The sequence below is a fragment of the Pinus tabuliformis genome, chromosome 7 (genome assembly GCF_031772625.1).
Source record: "Pinus tabuliformis cultivar Carrire ecotype Pingquan chromosome 7, CPIR1, whole genome shotgun sequence".
Lineage (NCBI taxonomy): Eukaryota > Viridiplantae > Streptophyta > Pinopsida > Pinales > Pinaceae > Pinus > Pinus tabuliformis.
In genome coordinates, this window is record NC_142293.1 from 1,548,759,269 (window position 1) to 1,548,773,982 (window position 14,714).

At 37.1% G+C, this 14,714-nt stretch overlaps 2 pseudogenes; one reads left to right on the forward strand and one right to left on the reverse strand.

The window, feature by feature from the left end:
- Positions 1–4,599: 4,599 nt before the first annotated feature.
- Positions 4,600–12,822, reverse strand: LOC149253793 (putative polyamine transporter At3g13620; annotated as a pseudogene).
- Positions 12,823–13,572: 750 nt separating this feature from the next.
- LOC149253794 (PLASMODESMATA CALLOSE-BINDING PROTEIN 5-like) lies at positions 13,573–14,490 on the forward strand (annotated as a pseudogene).
- The last annotated feature ends 224 nt before the right edge of the window (positions 14,491–14,714 follow it).

A 14,714-nucleotide genomic window follows, 5' to 3' on the forward strand; every position in this document is an offset into this window, starting at 1 on the left:
TCCTAACCTATGGGAGACCCAAATCAATCCTCGTAGCTGCCTCTATAACACCAGGAGCATAGCTAACCACCTGCAAGTTGGGTATACTAAGTTCTGATGATTTTAGTAAGAACAAACTCATGTGCTGCCAAGACGAGATTGGGGAATCTACCCCTTTAGCTTCCACCACAGCAGGTTAGTGTACTCAATGAAATTTAAACTTCGGTCTGTCGGGCTTCGCCCAAGTGACTTATCGTCAAACCACACATCACTGTACTCAAACCGGCTACAATTATTACAAAGCATTAGTCAGATGAGTTGCAGGTCAGACTCTCCTCTAATTCCTATCTAGCATCCCGCTGGAATAGTAAAATTATTTTTATTACAGGGCATTAGTTAGATGAGTTGCAGGTCGGACTCTTCTCCAATTTCTATCTAGCATCCCGTTGGAATAGTAAAATTATTTTTATAATGCTGTGGGCAAGTTGGAATCTTTTACCCCCCTGACAACCACAAAGGGGATTTTATTACTAGTCAGTATACGTCATACAAATTTACAGGTGTAACAAGAAGTTAGAGTTGAGTCCTAAGAGGTTTTTATGGTTTATACGGTTTCAGAAAACTACTGATGCTTGGATTTATGTTTTATTCAACTATGGATCTATTGAGGGAAAGCCGATATATTATGCATTCGATCATTATCATAATAGTTTGGTGCTTTGGATGGCTGTGCAGTTTTGCATTTGGACATGTTGCAGGTGAAGCTTTTACAACGGTTTCTAATTTTCCAGATTTAGGACACACATGCTTAGCCAATTTAGCAGCTTTCTTTATATTCATTTTACAAGACAAAGATTGGTATGAAGCCCGTGCTAAACATAGAGAGGAAACCATCAGAAATGTGAGGGAGAGGAACATAAATGGCTTGAAAGTAGTGACTACGTGTGAGGAAGAACTAGAGGAATGTTCCGTCGTAATATTGTCATTCCATCATCCCACTACTTTGACAGCATGGCGATTCATGAGGCATATCTCCAATCTATATGATGTGCACTCCATCTTTCTGTTATGCAACTGTTTACAATGTGGAGCGTTCACTGAAGATTTCCACAAGTGTAGCTACACAGAAAATCAGGATGGCAGATGCGCATGCATTGTATTCAATTTAGTGGAAGACATCACACTGCTCCTCACTTGTCGGATGCCGGGAACAATGAAAAGATTGCTTGATTCCCAGTGCCTACTCCCATCGATGCTCTGCTTGAGAAATGGTTGCCATGACTGCAACGAGGGGTTGCTGCACGTGGAGAATGATATATTGAGAGAGGGTGATCCCCATGTGGAATCCCCTGCTGCAGTCTGTGAAATACTTGATCAACTTGAATCCATTCCTAAAGTGAGTGCTTCTGCATCCCAGTGCGTCCATCTAACGAAGACGAGTGGAAAAACCAGCTGATCAGAATATTCGAGCCTGAGAATAGAGAATTCATAGGAGCTGTATTCAGATAACGTGGAACCAGCGCTTCTTCTGCCCTCGAAAACTACAAGAACAGGAATGGAGAATGCGATGCAGACGAAACATACACCCTTGCTTCCTTAACAATGGTGCCATATCTAATAGAATCATTACTCAACATTCTACTAACTTACTGGCTCAAAGTGGATTGTTTTTCCAGTGCTGTGCTTGCGAGATATTCAGTTGGAAGTTATCTCTCTTCAAGCTATCATTCTTCAGAAGTTCGTCATATTATTCCCCAGAAATTTCTAACAAAAGCCATTGTGAAGTCTAATGCCAATAACACCAATGCATGCCAAGTGTTATTCTTTAGACCTGCTTTTCAAATTTCTATACTGCACTCTTTATCCGATTGTTCGCACTGCATTTGCTTTATTGGTTCGACAGTGCCGGTTTCAAAGGAAGGAAGAGCTGACCAATGGTATCATATTCCATCTATGGCACTCTCTGAAGGTAGAATTATTGTGATAATGGTAGCCATTGCTATTGCTTTGGCACTGGATGGCCTTGATTTGAAATTATATTTGCAAATCAGAAGGCGGCCCTGTTTTAGGCTATTCTATCCATGGAAAATTATTATTTTTCATAAAAGTTGTAGCCTAATCATTGATCGGGAAAATATATTTTCGTTTTGTGCAATCATTGGTTTACAGTTACTTTACATCGTAGGGTGAATCACAATAGGAAGAGTTGTGGGTATAAAAGCATTCGGGAGTTGGATATACAGTGCTTTGCAATGTCTCGTTGTGGTGAAATGGGTTACCTCCAAGTTTATCCTTGCTAACTGTCAACATGGATTAAGCCAAGATTCACCAGAACATGGAAAAGTGATGTGGTGGTATAAGAGCTATGGACACTACATCACTACTTCTGCATTCTTGCTTAATGCAACCATGTATGGAGTTTGAACTCAGTGGAAATTATCATAACCAGATACATGAGATTGATGTATTTTCGATGTACTGCACACTTTAGCGACTTGTATATTTCTGGTGTACCACACACTAGAATGTGGATTGTATAGTCAATAAAAAGTAGTTATTTATGGTTTGTTGTTTATTTAATTAAAGGCGAGCTTCAATATTCTGCAAATGCTTCTGGCAGGTCATGACCTACTCCAGAGTAATCCGCGCTAGCGACTAGGGCCTCAATTTTTAAGATGCCTGAATTAATTTAGTGGCTGCGTCTTGGGAAACTAATAAATGAGTCTACTTATGTCAATTTCCCAAAGATCATTTACTTTACTGGCTTCTGTGACATTTCTTGAAGATGACTTACTTTATTGGTAAGTGCATCTTTATCTCGATTGCCGATTCCTCTAATATTCCGAAAATCGGAAGTCGAGATAAACTCAAGGACTGAGTATCGGCAATCGAGATAAGCTCAGAGACTGAGTAATTGTAGTTACTTAGCGCGGATTGTGGCTGTGCTTGGACAATTCGGTCAACTCTTTAAAACTAGTTGCTCATGCACTTACTGGAGTCTTTGCAGTAGGGTCTCCAATGTCAGGTTTTTTTAGAGAAATAGAGATGCACTGCATTTATTGATCTATGAATGCAAGTTAATTTGGATTTTTTTTTCAATGGAAGAAATTGTGTCACGAACATATATATATATATATATATATATATATATATATATATATATAGTTTTGTTTGAGATTGGACTACTACACTTGTGAGTGATAAATTTTTCTTGACCTTAAATTGATTGCTGATTCCCCAAATATTCAAGAATCAAATAGACAGAGACAGTAAAAAAATTGACCACACCCATATCCATCCTCGGGGAATCAGCAATCGACATAACAATGCAATCTCTTTACTTAATCATTGAACCACCGCCACTAGACTAAGACTAAGACTAAGCTGATTGGACATATATCAACGACACGATGGATGGTGGTACAGACATCGGGTAATCCATGTGGTTAGGCGTAATGAAGGTGTTCTCTCTCTATGGGATTCTTTGTGCAAACATTGTTCTTTAAGACGAATCGAAACATACTTTTCGTCCTCCTTCCTTCAATTGAACTTTGACACGTGTACTCCTCCTTTCTGTGGACTTGATTTCTCTGAGCTATCACTAATTTCATGCGAGTAGCCTTTACGCCCACCAAAAGAGTTGGAAACAACTGTGATTAGCAGTACATGGTGGGTGGATATAGTTTGCGAGCATCACAATAGAAAGCAATGATGTAGTGGGTGAAAGTTGAAGTGAGTAGAATTAATTGATGGACATACTGAGGCCAAGTCCAATGGTAGAATAGGTGAATGACATGATCGCAGCAACTATAGAGAACCACTATATTTGGTCGAAGTCGGGTATCTGAGAACGTAGGATCTCTTGTACTCCAAATCTTGTCATGTATGGATTATTGGAAGAGTGGAATGGGTCGTTATGTCCAGGAGTGCTGAAGAAATTTGACCTCCCGACGGCCTGGTGATATAAAACTCAAATAAATGAGTCCAAACTTATATAATTGCCGAACATAATTATGGAAATATGGTAATGTGAGCAGGAAAAATTATTGATCCACCCAAAACGCAACTAACTCATGTCATACTGATGGATGTAGCTATTGTATAGTGAATCGCAGTTCTGAATAGGTTGGTGTACTAAGTGAACTGCATATCCGGGCTTGGAAGCTATCTGAGAAACAATACGCCAATAAATTAGAATTCAAAATATATAAAGAGGCATATTCAACAGATTCGGACTATTGATAATAATCATCAACATCGTGTTTACTTGATAACACCTTTAACACCTTGGACAAGTGCACTCGTGAGAGATAGTCAAAAAAGGCGAGAGCTATTTCCACCTCCATAGAAACATTAATGCTCTCTTAAGAGACTCCAAGGAAAGTCTTGGGACATGGGTTCTGACATCGGCTCTGGCTGTCAACCTGTGTGCATCATTTCCCGGCTAACAGTTTCCGATTAATAGGAGAATGTGTGCATCATTCATCAACCATGGCTTATGATGCCACATGATCCACCATGGGCATGATGGATCCCAAAAATTGGGTTGACAGTACCATGGGGTACACAATGCGTTTGGAGGTTATGGCATGGAGCATACATGATATTATGCTCAAATTTTTAAATTGTGCGCGGGCGAATGAAATTCAAATTTAAAACCGTGTAGGAAATCCCTAGCGTCACACAGGAGGAGATAAGGATGCCCCAAGTGGGCGTATTGAAGGTCGGCGACCTCGTGGCCATGACAGAGGGGAGGATGCCCATCTCTGCCATGCCCAGCAACTGGAACGAAATGCTGCTCAGCTGGGATTCAAAGAACCCCATGATGGACAGCGTGGCGCCGACCTCAATGTTGGGAATTTCTGATAATTCCAAACAAAACTGAACAAAAAAGAACAATACTCTATTTTAACACAGCGAAAACAAAAAAAAATCGCTTTGCTGAAACTGGTGTATCAGCAACACTCTGTTTTGACATCAAGACTATTTTCTGCTTACGGTGTAACAACAATACTCTGTTTTGATGTCAAGACTATTTTCAGCTTATGGTGTAACAGCCACACACAAAAAAACTTCTATTTATAAACAGTAAACCAACTGATACAAATTCGTCTTCCTCACATAGAGGGATTTTCACAATTGCTATTACAAAACATCTTCCTCTTAACAGAGGGATTCACCAATTTATGCTGAAGAGCATATTCCTCTTAACAGAGGGATTCACCAATGACTATGCTATAAAACATCTTCCTCTTGACAGAGGGATTCACCAAGGAATGCTTCAGTTCCACATACATAGCATCCTCCTTCTAACAGAGTGATTCTCCAACATGCCTTCTTCAGAGGCACTTCAGTCTGTGTCTTACATTCATTTAGCACATACGCGCTCCAGCGTATTGCCTTTTGTTTTCTCAACAGAACAACTGCAAATATTTCATGCTGCTGTGTTTTCTACCCTCTCTCACAGCAAACAATCACAAAACAAATTACATTCAAATCTGCACTGCTGTGCGGTTCACTATTCTGGAAGCATTTTTCTTCACGCTGCTGCGTGCTCTCCTCTGCTCTCTATATATCATTTACACTGCTGTGTCTACACATATATAGTGCAATAGGGGTCATAACAGTCCATCAACCGCTTCAACTCTCTGACAGAGTCTCTGCTGCAATCTGCTGCTCATAATGAACGAAATATGATCTTTTTGACATTCTGCTGTGCTTCTTGAGTTGGTTGTGTGGAAACCCATAGCTGATAAATGCTGCGGCCGACTCAAGGCTAGTTCTTTTCACTTTCGTCCATTCTACTCTTTAATGCGGTTTTTTAGAAGTAATGGCATAGCGGTGGATCTGATCTTCCTCCTTCAGGAACACAAAAACATTTAAAGGGTGAAAAGACGGTAATGGCGGTGGCTTTTTTTAAGTAAAGTAGCTGCTGCTATTCAACTGTTCACTGCAGTTGAAATTATAATTTCAACACTCCCCTTTAATTTCAATTGCTGGGTTATCAGTCACACCCAGACACTTCATTAAAAACTCGAAACTTTTCTGTCCCAATGGTTTGGTCAGAATATCAGCAATCTGCTCCTTCTCTGCTCTTATGACAGATTTAATTCCATATCTCTTCCCTATATGAAGATCCATCTAATAGAGTTCTACCAGGGTCTTCATCAAATATTCAATTTCTTCCTCTGTCATATTGACAAGGGTGTTAGTAGTGAAGCCCATCTCAGCCATCTTGGCAAGAATTACATATCGAACTCCATACTCTTTAAACATATCTTCAAGGAACTTCAATTCCTTTCTCTCGTTCATGGGTTCTGTCCATTTCCTATCTTTAACTCCATCTTCTAAATGAATAGGGTCATCAACATGACTAGATATAGCAAACAAAGAATTCGTACCTCCATTTGTTGCTTCTTGTGGTGTGCTTGGAGAAGCACATTCATTTCTCCTCAAGGGTGTCTCTTGCTGCCCTTGTGTTGGTGCTGCTATTTGGGGATGTACTTCAGCCATCTCCTCATCATCTTCATCATGAGACAAACAATTTTTATCATTCACTGTTTTCTCTAAGCTTTTATCACAAGCTTCCTCCTCAATGAACTGAGGTTTTACTGTCTTCAATTTCTCCATGCCTTGATAGACTGTCTTGAGAGTTTGCCATGCTTCTCTGGATGTCTTGGCTGCTGATATCCTTGGAAACACACTCTCATCCACTGCTAGATACAAGAAGTAGAGGGCCTTAGCATCCTCCTTCTTATAGTTCTTCAATAGCTCTTTCTCTGACTGAGTTAAGCTATTAAACTCATTTTCATTTGCTGGTTCCTCAAAGCCATCTTCAACAAATTCCCATAAATCTTCTGAGAAAAGCAAAGCTCTCATAACTATTGCCCAATAGTCATAATTTTTCCCATTAAGTAGTGGGAGCTGAGTATTAAAAATAGCCATGCTAGTGCTGGTGCGGGCCATTCTTGCAATACTTGACTGTGTATTAAAATAACTGACTGTCTTCAATAGTAACACAGAAAACTAGCTTGAGAAATACCTTTGAATCTTTCTTGACTGAGTCTTCACTCTGCTGGATAATTTGCTGCAGCAAGAAACCTTCCTTCAGCTTCTTTGACGTCTTCAAAGATCCTGGACAAGCTCTGATACCATGTTGGGAATTTCTGATAATTCCAAACAAAACTGAACAAAACAGAACAATACTTTGTTTTAACACAGCGGAAACAAAAAAAAAAATCGCTTTGCTGAAACTGGTGTTTCAGCAACACAGTTTCGTCAGTTGCTGTTTGCAGTGCATCAGCAATGGTGTTTCAGCAATGCTGGAACTCGTGTATCAACAACACTCTGTTTTGACGTCAAGACTATTTTTTGCTTACGGTGTAACAGCAACACTCTATTTTGACGTCAAGACTATTTTTAGCTTACGGTGTAACAGCCACACACAAAAAAACTTCTATTTATAAACAGTAAACCAACTGATACAAATTCGTCTTCCTCACATAGAGGGATTTTCACAATTGCTATTACAAAACATCTTCCTCTTAACAGAGGGATTCACCAATTTATGCTGAAGAGCATATTCCTCTTAACAGAGAGATTCACCAATGACTATGTTGAAAAACATCTTCCTCTTGACAGAGGGATTCACCAAGGAACGCTTTAGTTCCACATAAATAGCATCCTCCTTCTAACAGAGTGATTCTCCAACATGCCTTCTTCAGAGGCACTTCAATCTGCGTCTTACATTCATTTAGCACATACACGCTGCATCGTATTGCCTTTTGTTTTCTCAACAGAACAACTGCAAATATTTCATGCTGCTGTGTTTTCTACCTTCTCTCACAGCAAACAATCACAAAACAAATTACATTCAAATCTTCACTGCTGTGCGGTTCACTATTTTGGAACCATTTTTCTTCACGCTGCTGTGTGCTCTCCTCTGCTCTATATATATCATTTACACTGTCGTGTCTACACATATATAGTGCAATAGGGGTCATAACAGTCCATCAACCGCTTCAACTCTCTGACAGAGTCTCTGCTGCAATCTGCTGCTCATAATGAACGAAATATGATCTTTCTGACATTCTGCTGTGCTTCTTGAGTTAGTTCTGTGGAAACCCATAGCTGATAAATGCTGCGGCCGGCTCGAGGCTAGTTCTTTTCACTTTCGGCCATTCTGCTCTTTAATACGATTGTTTAGAAGTAACGACATAGCGGTGGATCTGATCTTCCTCCTTCGGGAATACAAAAACAATTAAAGGGTGAAAAGACGGTAATGGCCGTGGCTTTTTTTTAAGTAAAGTAGTTGCTGCTGTTCAACTGTTCACTACAGTTGAAATTATAATTTCAACACTCAACCCAATACTTGAGCCACGCACCACCAATGAGCCCTGCGGCTTCGGCTAGGTAGCCATTGCCCCAGAAGTCCCGGTCTAGCTCCAACGCACCTAAGATCGTAAGTAAGGGCATGATGTATCCCAAGAAAGTCATGACCACAGCCCAGAGCAATGCCCGGGGTATGTCTGCTGCAGCTTCTCCACCTCCCCAGCCAGAGTGCTGGCGTCGTCCCAGAAATTCAAGTTCCAGAACAACGTATTGAAATACAAGGACCGATCCATGTTACCCTGGTTTCCCATGAGCCAGCGCGAGGGCTTAATCTGAGAAAACAAAATTAGGGCTACTAGGATAAACGGGAACAACGACATCCCTCCCAGAATGACCACTGTCCAACCCACGATCGAGAACCCCATGAAGTTCAAGTAGCTTAGGACAATCGTGAAAATTAGATTCCCCACGTCTTTGACCCAACCGTGGCCAAAGGCTGGCAGGTAATTGAAACAGAGAACCGGGATGGCAGCATTGCTGATAACGCCGCTGATCCACCTCCACCAGCCCACTAGTAATCCCCAAAAGGGTCCAAAGGCCATTTCCGCCCATACCACGAAGCTGCTGTCGCACACAGTCTAATCTGTCATGGCAGACAAACGCTTTTGTTAATGTCTAGCTGTGTTATTTTTTATGAGGTTTCTTGATTTTTGCAGAGCTTTCAAAGTCGAGGAAGGCACGTGTACAAAGATTTTTGAAAAAGCGAATGGACAGGTCTATGATCTTCCTTTACTGACCTCGTTCATTGGACCCTATACTGTAGATAGGTTAATTAAATTCTGAGAAGCTTTTAAAATAGTTTAATGGCTATTTTAACGTTTTCTTTAGGGAACTTTCAGGGGTTGATTAAAGGCTACTTCAAAGGCGCCATCATTTGATATGTATCTGCAAAATCCCCAATTAAATTTACCGACGCAGAGCGATAATAGGTCATTCCATTCTAGTTCTAGACTCTATGGTCAGCATCCTCGGCAAACCTTCAACCGACAAAAATGCTGTCAATCTAGTGGAAGTGAGATGTCATCTCCGACAATACCTCCACAGACCCCTTGCCGGTCTTCTTCTTCCTCCCATGCTAACGCTGAAGATCACATGACTTTGAAACATCAAAACGAAGGAGACAGTCTTAATACATGCAATGAAGATAAATGTTTCAATGCCCCGTCTGAATAATCAGTCTCAGAGTATAATTTTCCCCCTCACATCTCTCGGATTTCCCCTCTCTTGAGGATCAAAGTGCACTATTTCAAAAAAAAAGTGTAATATACTGCGCTTGAATTGAATCTTGTTTTTTTTTTCATTTTTCACTGTTTCTTTGGATTAAAACACAGAGGCGAGGGTTAAAAGTTGGTAACTTAAGAAATGTTCCTCCATAGCATTCGGTCGAAAACGCTCTGCAAAAAATTCATTCGGTCATTATTTACATACACTCTTCCACAACATTCAGTAGAAAGCACTTTGGGAAAATTTTCAGGGATTCTTTACTTGACATATATTAGCGGAAATGATGAATTCATTGACGTCTATTTGTCATAAGCTTTAAATCCGTCCAGAAAAGTTTAATTCAAATCGAATGCATCCATTGAAATGAAAAGGTTAATTCATTTTTTTTTCCCTTATTTGAATTTTGTTAATTTTTAAAATTTTAAATTTTAAATAAATAAAACTATTATATAAATGGATTTTGATTAGAAATTTTTAAAATTATTATATGTTAAAGAAATAAAATTATTGTATAAATATATGTTGAGGATGAGGAGTAATAAGAAATTATTGAGAAAAAAAAATTAAACTTTATTTTTATGTTTGTAACATCAATAAAAGTATTTCAAAATTATCATAATTTTAATAAAATTAAATTGTTAAAACACATTGTTTTCATATTTGAATTTTTTAATTTTATAATGTTGATAAGCTTTTTTATTTCATAAGATTTTTGGAATTAATAAATGCCAAATTTCATATAACTTTGGATTGTTTTTCTAGTTTTTTTTCCTTTGGGTTTTTTCATTTAATAATTTATGTTTTAATTTTTACTTCTTAATCCTTATATAAATGGATAAAAATTTGTTCTTCATCAGACTTAGATAATAGGATTATAAGGTTTTATATCAATTAATCTGGTTAATCTTTGATTAAAATAAATAAAATTATAAATTGAATTAACTAACCAATTGAAAATAGATATAATTTTTCTATTAAGTTTTATTTATATTCTAAATAGAAATTACTTCGTTTCTAATATAATTAAATTAAATTATAAAACTAACTAATTAATTAGGCTATATAGTTATTACTCATTTATTCTTAGTATTTAATATAATAATATTATTATATGTCCTTCTAGTCTTTGATGATTAAAAAAGTCTATTGGTTAATTTGGCTAAATGCAAGCAATTTACATTTAATCGTAAATAGAAATAAAACTAACTATTTAATGATTTAATTAACTAATTATATGTCCCTCTCCATATCTCTCGGTCCTATCTGGTTACCCAGTCTAATGTAGCTGTTTATCTCTATTTATATTGTAGCCATGATCTAATGTAGCTATTTCCTGGTCAAATGTAACCTACTCTCTCTATTTATACTGCAGCCATGATCTGGTTCTTCAACATGTCCTGACGATGAACCACACTTGTTGGTGTTTTCCACGTTAAAATCTTCTCAAAAAACTTGATATGGATCACAGAAGCTTAAATTCAATAATATTTGTATTATAATAAAATTATACAATATTAATATTTCTATTCACATGTACACATTTTTCATCTTTAAAAATGAAGTAGTTTTTTTTTGTTATTGTTCACATTTGCACACCATCTCACATGAAGTGTTTTTTTCATCACATCTCTCTGCATTTCATTTGCAAGATTTCTCTTTTTTTTTTTAAATCTAAGAATCTACATGTACGATGTGATTATTACCGAAAACCATCTTAATAATCATCATTGCTTTTAACTTGAAATTACTTATTATAAATATAAACAAAATGGGAGAAATAATGATAAAAATCCTACACAACAACAATACACATAAACCATGACTCTTACTTGGTTAGTAGACATGATAAATGTCAAAACATTTACTCCATTAGACATCTCACATTGTCCAAAAAAAATAAAGAAAATCAACTAAATTATAACTTTATTTTAAATTTATTAATATTATTAAAAGAATTAATATATGACTTCAATATATACATATATTTTGAAAAACATATAACAATATTCTTAACCATGGAGATTCTTAACAATGCCATGGGTTATCAATACTACATGCTCAATATCACATGTTAATATGACATTTTTTAATTAATTAATTTGAGACAAATTAATTAAAATATCATAACTAACTCTTAGATAAATCTTAACCTTTGATGTGTGACTACTATTATAAATATTTCAGCATATTCTGTGGAAGTTAAATCTCTGTCATCCACCTAATAATCATTTTTGGGCATATTCCATGGAAATTAAATCTATACCATACACCTATTAATTATTGATAATTAAATTAAAATTATAAAAAAAACTATTCTAAAATAAACAAGCTTATTAGCATAATTAATTAATAAAAAATATTTATAGTATAATCAAAATGTAGTTTCTCTAACATGTAAACATCTTATTACAAATTTCATAAGTTTTTTGTAATATTAATGAAAATCTAATAATATATTCTTTTATTTTATATATATTTTTAATTTGGATAAGACTACATCATCATCATATTCAATATATTACTATAATAGAGTAGTGACTTCAAATCAAAAAGTGATTATGACCATAATGGAATAGTGACTTTACATCAAAAAAATATTTATCCAAAACTAAATAAACACATTCTTTTATTATATTATTAATTTAACAAAATATACATAATTCAATTTAAAAATTTAAATTATAAGTTAATATTTCACATAAAATTTATTTATTGTTATCAATTTTCTATTGGTTAAAAAGAGGAATACATCTCCCAAATCCGTTCACCAATTGATTAATCTTGGAACAAAGAGCTTGTTGTTGTTTTAACAACTCTATAATTTTTAAATAATTATTTAATTGGCGGATTTTTTCTCACCTTATATATAATGGCTATATTAATTTTGGTAATTTCTTTGGAAGATGTCATTGTCAAACTCTATTTGAACGAAATTATATTACTTTTGGTAATTTCTTTGGAAGATGTCATTATCAAACTCTATTTGAACGAAAAACATGATTACATTGTGATTAATGTTCACCATAGTATGGAAAGGCGAGAGCTATTTCCACCTCTATAGAAACATTAATGCTCTCTTAAGAGATTCTAAGGACAGTCTTGGGACACGGGTTCTGACATCCCCTCCGTTCTCCGGCTAACAGATTCTGATTCCATAGTGATGGAGATATGCATGATGCCATCATCCATGTCGTTGTTTGTATTGATGCGTATTGAAATGAGCGGCATGTGTATCATGGCATGTTGTGTATCATATGCTATCTACCATCTGATATTAATTGCCACCAAATTTTGAATTGTATAATGGCGCTCCAAATTGGAATTTTGAATCTCAAAACCCGCGCTGCCATATTTTTTTGTAATTGAAAGAAGCTTTGGTCGGTTATAGTTTCTTTGCTCAGCATGAGCTTCTGGACAAGTTTGGTGCTAATCGCAATTGCAGTGATTCTGGCTATCGTTGCCTCTGTTGGGGAGAAAACTCATTTTAGCAGTGCCATTGGGATATCAGGATTCTGGGTTTATGTATCATATGACAGGCTGTTGCTCTGGAAGATGGGAAGGCCTAGTTTCTTTGCTCAACATGAGCTTCCGGATGAGGTCGGTGCTGATGGCAATTGCGGTGGTTCTGGTTATCGTTGCTTCTGCTGGTGAGAAAACTCATTTTAGCATTGCCATTGGGATATTGGGATTCTGGGTTTATGTATCAAATGATAGGCTGTTGCTCTAAAAGATGGGAAGGCGTGCATGCCTCCCGACATCATCAACCTACCATAGCTGATTCCAATAACAAATCTCATGCATTGTATTTGGCCTCTGTGAGTCTCAGGTTTATCAACAGGGGTGTGAACAGGGGATTGGAATTCTAACATAATTACTCTTACCAGTTTGGCTCAGTGTATTTACTTCTGTAAATTCCTGAGTCAACATTTTCCACCCATATACTAGCCATAATTCCGATCGTCCCCTACCCTAGCTCTTATGGTGCTCGCTGACCTCCCAGCCTGGTGGCTTCTTTTCATAATGTCCCTCGTTGGAATCCCCTCGGGGGTACTTGCTTTTGATCGCTTCAGTGAAGTCCAACATTTGGGCATTTTAAACTCCAATAGGACTCATTTTGATGGGCAAAATTTAACAAAAGTCGGGGGTCAGAGCAAAGAAGAAGATAACACATGGTGTGTTGCAAGATACGGTACTGACCCCATTAGTTTTCAAGCAGCTCTGGATTAGGCCTGTGGCCCTGGTTATTCAGATTGTAGCCCTATACAACTTGGTGGGTCTTGCTATGCGCCCAATACTTTATTTGCCCATGCCTCATTTGCATTCAACAGGCATTATCAAAAAAACATGAAGGCACTAGGGTCCTGTGATTTCCAGGGTGCTGCAATGCTAATAGATGTCAACCCAAGTAAGCCCACTAATATTAATACTCCCCCTTCCCCAATCTGCAACTCCAATGTAAAAAAAATGGAATGTTTGTTCATTTTATTGTATAGTTTGTTTGTTGTTTGAGCAGTTTATTTTTCTGCAGGATTCTTCTAAAATGCTTGTGCTTCTGTCACTGGCCATGCAGGTTATCCTGGATGCTTCTACGCATTCAAGTAAATTCCCGCACTCAAGTTTACTGATATAAACCATTTAGCATTCTCTGTCAAGGTACAAAGTACTTCATTGGAATGGATCCTGTAATTCTGCATGCATGACAGTATATTTTGCAACCCAAGAACAACTGGTTTTATGGTGAAAAATAATGTGTTCGATATTTTGTTGTGTTTTTCAAGGTCTGGGCAAGAAGTTGATTATGTGAGTGGAGGGCCAGAAAAGAAATCCTGCACTTCTGCGCTCGCGCTTCCTTTGTTTCTATGGTTGTCTCTTATTATCACTCTTCTTGTGCCTTAAGAGACTAGACTTCCATGAATGCACGTGGTTGCGGATTTTATGCTAAATTTGTTAAAAGTAGTTGGCAAAACAACGTGGTTGAAGATGTTATGGTAATTCTGTTTGATAGCAAGTGTGGTATTTTGGAAATACTGGCTTGCTCAAATTTTGATTGTGATTATCAGGCTATTATACCAATGAGGTGATAAAATTTGGAAGAAAATGAATACTGTAAAATATTAGGC